This window comes from Lathyrus oleraceus, chromosome 5 (genome assembly GCF_024323335.1).
Source record: "Lathyrus oleraceus cultivar Zhongwan6 chromosome 5, CAAS_Psat_ZW6_1.0, whole genome shotgun sequence".
Lineage (NCBI taxonomy): Eukaryota > Viridiplantae > Streptophyta > Magnoliopsida > Fabales > Fabaceae > Lathyrus > Lathyrus oleraceus.
Window position 1 is genome coordinate 479,135,133 of NC_066583.1, and position 8,480 is coordinate 479,143,612.

Genomic DNA, 8,480 nt, shown 5'->3' on the forward strand with positions numbered 1-8,480 from the left:
ATTTTTCCCCCTAAAATACTTTTCATCTGCATCTCATTAGCATCATTTTTATGACAATTTCATCTGGTCATAAGGTTCCATTTTCATACATAAGTCAAAATCAACAACCAATGACTAAAGGTCAACTTGAATGTGTTGGTTATTTGGACAGGTTCGTGTATTCATGACATGAATTTTAAGGGTCTTTGAAGTAATAAACTTGTCAATTATTGACTTGATTTGATGTTAGTCTTTTGTACCTTTTGTTCTTGACCTTATTTATTTTTTTAGGTTTGTTTAACAAGGTAGAACATTATTCATCATTTTAGTTTTCGTCGAGTATTATGGTGCATTTTCATTTGTGACTTCATTAAAGGAAAATGGGAAGTATTTTGCATTTCAAATTTGAATCTGAATTTTTGAAGTAACAAAGTATAACATATTTTTTCAATCATACATTGCATTAAAAAGTTCAAGAAAACAAGTTACAAAAAAGGAGTTTTTATTTTGCATTACATTAGAAAACTCACAAAAAAAAGTCATAAAGAGTGGAACTTTTGCATTACTTCAATTTTCTTTAGTACATATGGAGTTATTATTACATAGAAAAAGTCATAAACTCTAATCTTCTTCAAAATTCCCTAAACCTAAAGTGCTTCAAGTTTTCTCCACGCTCATCTTTTCTCCACCTTCAAGTAATCACCACGACCATGCAAAATACCCTTTTCCATGCCATATCCACCAATTTCCTCTATACCAATCTTGCTCATTCAAATCGTGCCTATCATCATCAAAAGAACCTAGCAAAAAAAGAGAACAACTCTGTTACCCATTAACTAACCATAACATCCACATTTTATTCAAGCAATTTAAGTGTAACATTAGTTAAACGACCACAAGGCAAGGTTCACACAACAATTATGCAGCAGTTTGTTTAACATAAAACAAGAGAAAAAAGACCAATTCAAATAATCAACATTCACTGCAGTAAAAAAGGAACAAATGTATAACAAAACAGACCAAAATAATGCATCTTCAGTAAGAAAAATTACAAAGAAACAAATTTCAAAAATTCACAAAGTCCTCAGTCACATGGACTAGCACACACGAATTTTCCTCTCTTCCACTCAATCAAATCCCTCATTTTGTGGGATGAATCTAGACTCTCTCAAAACTCACTAACAATATTTGATCTTATCTAATATTCACAGCTCACACACTTGAGGAATTCACAGCTTCACACTCTCTCAGAAAGAGGAATTTACCTATAAGGGCTTCACATCGGTAATATTTGATTGGTAACATCTTGATCCCTTCGTGTTTATATTTTTATTGCTTGCCTGTTTGTGTAGACGCCATGCTTGATGTTATGATTATTTGAACCAGATTGAATCTATTTTGAGACATAGGATTTGATTCGTTTTTTTTCTGTTGGCTCGAACTCATGTTGCTTTTTTTTGTTTATTTTGGTTTCAAAATGATGTTTAGAAGTGGGTTAAACTAGGTTGTGGTTTGGATTTTTTTTAGAATTTGAAATTAGGTAAGATTCTCGATCCGGTGATATGAGTTTGTTTTTGGAGATTTTGGTTTAAGAGTTGTGTTTAAGGAAGGATTTAGAAAGCGGTTCATTTTGAAAGATTTTGGATTGAAGGTGATTTGGGCGTTTCTGCAAATTTTGCGGGTTATGTTGAATTTTCCGGTTGAAGTTCAACCGGAATTTGGGTGGGACGGTGGCTCTTGTGGTGGCTGGTGGTGGTTTAGGGCGGTGACTGGTGTGGATGTGTGGTGGTCATTTAGTTTTTTCTTGAGTGGTGAGGGAGAGCGAAGAGATAAGGAAGAGTTAGGAGAGAGAAAAAGAGTGTTTAAATGAACTTTCTCTCTCTTGCATTTATCTAATCCCTCCTCGCATAGCCTGATCACGCCATGTGGCTTTGTGATTGGCCTATGATCTATTGACTACTTTTAGTCAATAATTGATCTTGTGTCAACTTCCCCATCATAATCAATGTAGATGCCTTTTCCTGACCATTAGATTATTCTTGACTGAAAAGTAAGTTAATTTGACGCCCCTAGTTAAGTCAATGTAGTTGACTACCAGGTGGGCTTGTATGGTCATTGGGCCATCGTATTTGCTTCCCGCGCCCCTGAATATAACTTTTGGCAACCTCATCTGTCTTTTTTTTTGTCTTCCTTGTTTTGTTTTTGCTATTGACCCATTTTTCTTTTTTAATTTCTTTTATTATATTATAGTTTTATGTTTTTTATTTAATTAGATAATAGTATAATTAAGATTAGATTAAAAAAATTATTTCAAAAAAACAAAAAAAAAGCAATCTCATTTTATTTTATAAATAATTAATTTTATTAAATAAAAAATAATTTCTTTTCTTTTTAAAACGAAAAAAAAACCTATTCAATTTTTTTTAAATTAATCTTTCCTCTTATTTGTAATTAACAATCATTTTCTCTTGTTTTGTTCTTATCTTATTCATTTTTTATTTTGTAGTGTTATATTGTTTTATTATTTGTTTTATTTTATTTTTATTTATTCTATTTTTTCAAAGACAAATTTACCCACATCCCATTGATTGTATTTTTATTCATTTATTTGTTTTTATTTTTCCCCTTAGATAGTTAGTTAAATTGAACTATTAAATAATTGATAACCATTTTTCTAAACTAAAAAAAAATCTTAATCTCATCAAAGACATTTTCAAAAACTAATAAGATCAATCATCTTGAGACAAAAAAACAACAACTTGGTCAACACCAAACCCCTTTCTTAAGTAAACACCTCATTTCATTCCAAATCATTCAGCAACGCCAATCAAAACTCGATTAACATCGAGTGCATTTTCCCAAATAAAAATGAAAAATACTTAATCATTATCAAACATCTTTTTGCAAATAAAGATGAAAAAGGAATGTGGTGTATACCACGAGCTCCCGAGGGTTAGGATACAAGATGGATATCTGAACCATCAGAACGCTCGCCACCACTCTAAAAAACTCTCAACCCAATTGATGCAAATCACTTTCTCAATAAATTTGGACAAAATAGGAATGTCGTGTATACCACGAGCTCTAGAGGGTTAGGATACAATATGGATATCCCGATCATCCGAATGTTCGTCGTCCAACCAAAAATGCCTAAAAAAATATCAAACCCTTTCTCAAATAAGATGAAAAAGGAACGTGGTGTACATCACGAGCTCCTAAGAGTTAGGATACGAGATGAATACTCCGACCATCCAAACGTTTGTCATCACCCAAAAATATATCCAACACTTTCAAAATATTTTGCCTTTTGGCTTTCACCTTCAAACTCTTTTTTAAACGAAAGATGTTTCATCTTGAGACGTTGCAAAATAAAGCCTCGTCCGCATATGTGCGAATGAGATAAGTAATGTTTTCCCACGAATGTTGATACTAGAAATCCATTTTGTAGTGATACAAATGCCCACTCCTCTAACTGATTTAGGTAAGCAATGTTTTCCGTTCGATTGAGATAACGATTTTTTTTTGCTAAAATCGACCCACAAACAAACATTTTCTACCCAGAACTACATAGTCTTGAGTTCTCCATCGCACTTGGAGATACGTAGGAGCGAGATTTAAAATCTCGTCAGGCACCCTAATAAAAACTTACTTTTTAGTCCTATTCTTTTTCCCTTTTAATAACTTGAGGAACACAAACATTTTTAAGCTAACACTTATACGCAAAACTAACTAAACGATTCCCACTTAGTACAACGAATGTGCGGGGCACTAATACCTCCCCATTTCATAATCGATTCTCACACCCAATTTGGTTGCGAATACCATATCATTGTCATTCTTTTAGGGGTTTTATCTATATTTCCCCTTTCTCTTTTTGGGGAATAAATAAAGTTTGGTGGTGGTTATGTTAGTCGTTCTGCGAGCATGCAACACGCTCGCAAGGTCGTTCTCATACAATCCCATTAGGATGAAGAGAGTTAGAGAATAAACCAGGGAACCTTCTCTTTAAGATATTCTCCATATCCGAGGGTACTTCCAAGAAGAAGTTTGGGAACCCGTCCTTACTTTCTTAATAACACCATCAACAAATCAATTTGAGATAACATTCTCTTTAGATCTAATGAGAGACGCCCATTTCCACCAGTAAGAAGAGAGGAAACCATCGGTCCTCCCCCCACAGAGAGAGAAAACTATTGTAACCCCATATCTAGTTAGAAGAATGTCCATCCAAAGAACTAGATCCATTATAAGAAGTCTTAATCTCCAATTCTTCAAAAGGGCAAGATTAACCACCGGAAAATCCCTAACACCTAACCTCCTATATTCTTAGGTTTATAGACATATTTCCAATTAACCCAAGATATCTTTGAGACGCCCCCCCCCCCCCCCCCCCCCCCAAAGGAACATTCTTTTGAATTTTGACAAGCTTATTCCAAACCAAAAAGGCCATCTTCATAAAATACAAAAAGAAGTTAGGGATTACATTAAGCACGAAATTAAAGAGAACCATTATGTCACCCAAACTGACATACTTGTGCTTCCAAGAATTGAACCTTTTTTCTAGTAAGATAAATAAAGGACCCCAAGTGGTTGAAAGCCTATGATTAACTCTCACATGAAAACCGAGATACTTAAAAGGAAAAGACTCAATATTGCAGTGGAAAAAATATCATGAGGAAAAAAATAGGATCCAATGTGACCCCTATAAGACTACTCTTGAAGAATTTCACTCGAAGCCCGAAAGTTAGTTCAAAGTCTCTAAGAATAACCTTAATACTCCGAAAATTCTACAAAGTAGGATTAACCACTAGGAGACTATTATTAGCATATTAAAGATGAGATACAATTATCCTAGGCGTACAAACCATGAACTAAAATTTAAGAGAAATCTCCTAAGCCATAGGAAAAAGACTGATAAGCCCCTCTATCACTAGAAGGAAAAATAAGTGAGCTAGAGGATCCCCTTGCTTTAATGGTCTTTGGATTCTGATCTCTTCAGTATGACACCCACTTACTAGCACCGCAACATTACCAGTAAAAATACACACTATCATCCAAGACCTTCACTTCTCACTAAATCTAAGTGTCATAAGCATATAATCTAAGAAGTTCTAACTAATTGAATTATACACTTTATGAAAATCGAGTTTAAGAATAAGGAAAGATCTTTTAGATCTCTTGGCCAACCCGAACACCTCATTAATAACCAGCACTCCATCAACCAACATTCACCCCTTAAGAAAATTCAATTGATTAGGGGATATATGTTTGTCCATCACTAACCATAGTCTAATGACCAACACTTTAGCTATCAGTTTATAGAGGGATTCCACTAGAGAAACTGTCATAAAATTTCCTAACTGAGAGGGAGAATTAACCTTAAAGATTAAAGTCACAAATTATGATACAAAACTATAAGGTAGAGGTGCAAATTTATGTAATTCATCAAACATTTCCTTATGTCAATTCTAAGCAGGTTCCAAAATCTTTTTAGGAAAGAGAAATTAAAACCATTAAGACCAAAGGTTTTATTTCCATCATACTGAGACACTACAAAATAAAGTTCCTAAAGATTAAAGGGAGTTGAAAAAGCTATGTTATCACCATCTAAAAGAAATAAAAAAACTATACCACTCAGACGAGATCTATCAACATTTGATTCTTTAAAAATCTTGATGAAATGATTTACCACCTCTTTTATTGTGCTTTTGTTAGTTATGTGTGGTATGGTATTCTAAATTAGTTGGACATTTCAAGTGCTATTAAAAATTATTCCTTTGTTACAAGCTATTTGGAAGGCGAGATTTTGTGATGTGCAGAAAACCTGCACCAAGCATTTTTTTTACCTTGAAAAATCATATTATTTTCACATAATTTTTCTTAACTAAAAAAGAATAGTCCTTTCTAAACAGTATACTTGGTAAGTCCCCCTTTCTTGATCACCTATTTGATTGAATCCTTCAAATGAATACATTCCCTAGTGTTGTGAACATGGCTCTTATAGAAATGAAAGAACTTTGTTTTATAACTGATTCCTACACCAGATAAGGATTTTTTATGACAGCTTCCTTAAAATCATTATTCCTATATTTTTGCATGGTCATTTCCTTTGAATTATTCAAGGGGTGTGGGATGATAATTTGGATCGATTCCCTCAGTCTCCATCGTTCTGATGGCGGTTATGGTCTCTTTCTAATTCCCTGCCCTTAACCCCCTTCTTGAATATCCAATAATTAAATATGTAATTAATTTCCTCCACTTCTACCGCCACCTTGGTGAATCACTCTATTTATTCTTGCATGGTCTCTTTCTTATTTTGTTGGATCCCACTAAGTATGTCTAATGTAGTTGGTTTCCATTTTCAGGTAGTGAATTGGGTAGTAAAAGAGTCTCAGAGATCCTTCCAAGAATTTATGCAACCTTCGAGTAGGGTCTGAACCACGTCACAACGGCTCTTTTGAGAGCTAGTACAAACAACTTAGACTTCACTTCTCCATGGTAGTAGATAAACATGGTGTCTATGTGCTCAATGTGCTCCTTTGGATCTCCTGTGCCATTGTAGCTATCCAACTTAGAAGGTTTCTTGATGGATTTTGGGATCTTACTATCGAGTATGCACCCGGAGAGTGGGCTTCTTCTCCGGTCATGATCATGCACTTTAATGTCATACTGATATTGATGTAACGATGTTCGGTAGGGACGACGACTCCCTAATGGAGCGTGACTGCCACCTCTTCCATAATCATGTGGATGATTCTTGTGTCCCCAATGCTTGATATGATCAAGTGATATAAATATGGATCTATTTGCTTGCATGTATGATGTTTACAATAATCTATTTGGTTTTGTTGTTAACGACATACTTAAGAGAAGTCTTCATCGATCTTGATGTTAAAGGCTTGTTGGTTCAAATGATATCATATGATATGTTGATTAAGTGATGGTGCTTGATATGTTGATTAAGTGATGGTGCTTGATATGTTCATCTAGTGATGAAGCTTGATATGTTCATCAGTTGCAACTGAAGTTTCTAAAGATCATCTCATAAAATGATAAAGTGAAGGAGCTTCAGTTGTGTTGATCAAGTTTGTGGGGGCTTCGAGACCAATATTATATGTTTACATATGGAAGACAACACCTTATGGCAATCAGCATTCGGTGAACTCAGCAAAGATATATGATCAAGCAGTTTATCTGATGATGGAGTTTATTATAAAGATTTATTTCAAGTCTCATCGAAATAATATTAAAGGTTTTAGTGAAGTGATAAAATCAAAGATAATGTGGCAATGAACCAAAAGATTCAAAGTTGCGAAAGAGGGGAAGTGTGAAAGCTCGCCGAGTATGTATCAGATGATTAGTGTCTATAAAGGTATAAGACTAACTCTCGATTGTATTAAGGAAAATTACACACTCACTTTCAACCCTTTGAAAGCATATTTTCTTTCATAAAAATCACCTAAAAAGGTTTTTAAAATGCATAATCGATTATCAACATTGAAAACCCATGAATTATTTCCATATTTGACACACACTTTGTCCTATAAATAGTGGGCTCCTTTCTCATTTCCAACACATCAGAAAATGTATTTGAGATACCTTTCTCTCATTTATTTTCTCACATCTGCCTTAGTGATTTTGAGAGTGAAACCTTCATATATTTGAGGTAGTATGATCTAGTGTAAGGGGATATTTATAATTTCTCATTGAGGGAAAAATTATTTTAGATGTGAGTTAAATCAAGTTAAAAAGCTCATGTTTTGGTTGCGGAGGTAAACCAAGTAAAATCTTTGGTTGGTTTGGGAGGTCTCTGTAATTAAAACTCTCAGTCATTTCGTGAGCTTAACTTGCTGTTAAAAAGCTCTCAGTTGGTTGTGGAGGTCTCTATAACTAAAACTACATTGTTGGTTAGAAAGTTAATCATCGAAAAAAATCTAATCCTTATAAAAGGAGGTTCAAGGGAAAAACCTGTTAAAAGCTCTCATTATCATATTAGAAACTCTCAAGAAGGAATTTGTGGGGAGATGAGTAGGTAAATTTATTAGAACAAACTTCAATAAATCTCGGGCGTTATTCTCTCATCCCTTCTTTTATCTGCCTTTTAAATTTCTTATTTTTGTTGCTTTTACTTAGTTTGTTTTACAAAAGTTTTTTAAACTCTGTTTTTGTAAAAGATTTTATTTTGAAAATGGATTTTCAAACCCACATAATTCACTCTCTCTCTCTTGTTTTTAGAGTCTCATGTCCAACATTAAGGGCTCCTTTGCGTAGAGAAAATAAGCCGACATAAATTAGTTCTGGTGCTGCTCATTGGTTTCCATGTGAAGTTGTTTCCCATATGAAATGGTCCCCTAAGGGGAGTGTCTTGTAGATTATCTTTGATGCGTAACAATCTTTCAGTCAAGAAATTCAAATTAAGTTGGTCGTTTATCCCTTGCATATATAAGCTAGCTTGCAGTTGTTGGAGACTTTGAAACATCTCTTGTTCTAGAATTTGTGGT

General features: G+C 34.0%; 1 long non-coding RNA gene across 1 annotated transcript; it reads right to left on the reverse strand.

Annotated features, from left to right (window-relative positions):
- Window positions 1-518: 518 nt before the first annotated feature.
- LOC127085560 (uncharacterized) lies at window positions 519-1,896 on the reverse strand. The gene is made up of 2 exons (XR_007789175.1): window positions 1,245-1,896; window positions 519-779 (listed from the first exon to the last, which is right to left on the reverse strand). It is a non-coding gene; the product is annotated as an uncharacterized LOC127085560 (long non-coding RNA).
- Between the last annotated feature and the right edge of the window lie 6,584 nt (window positions 1,897-8,480).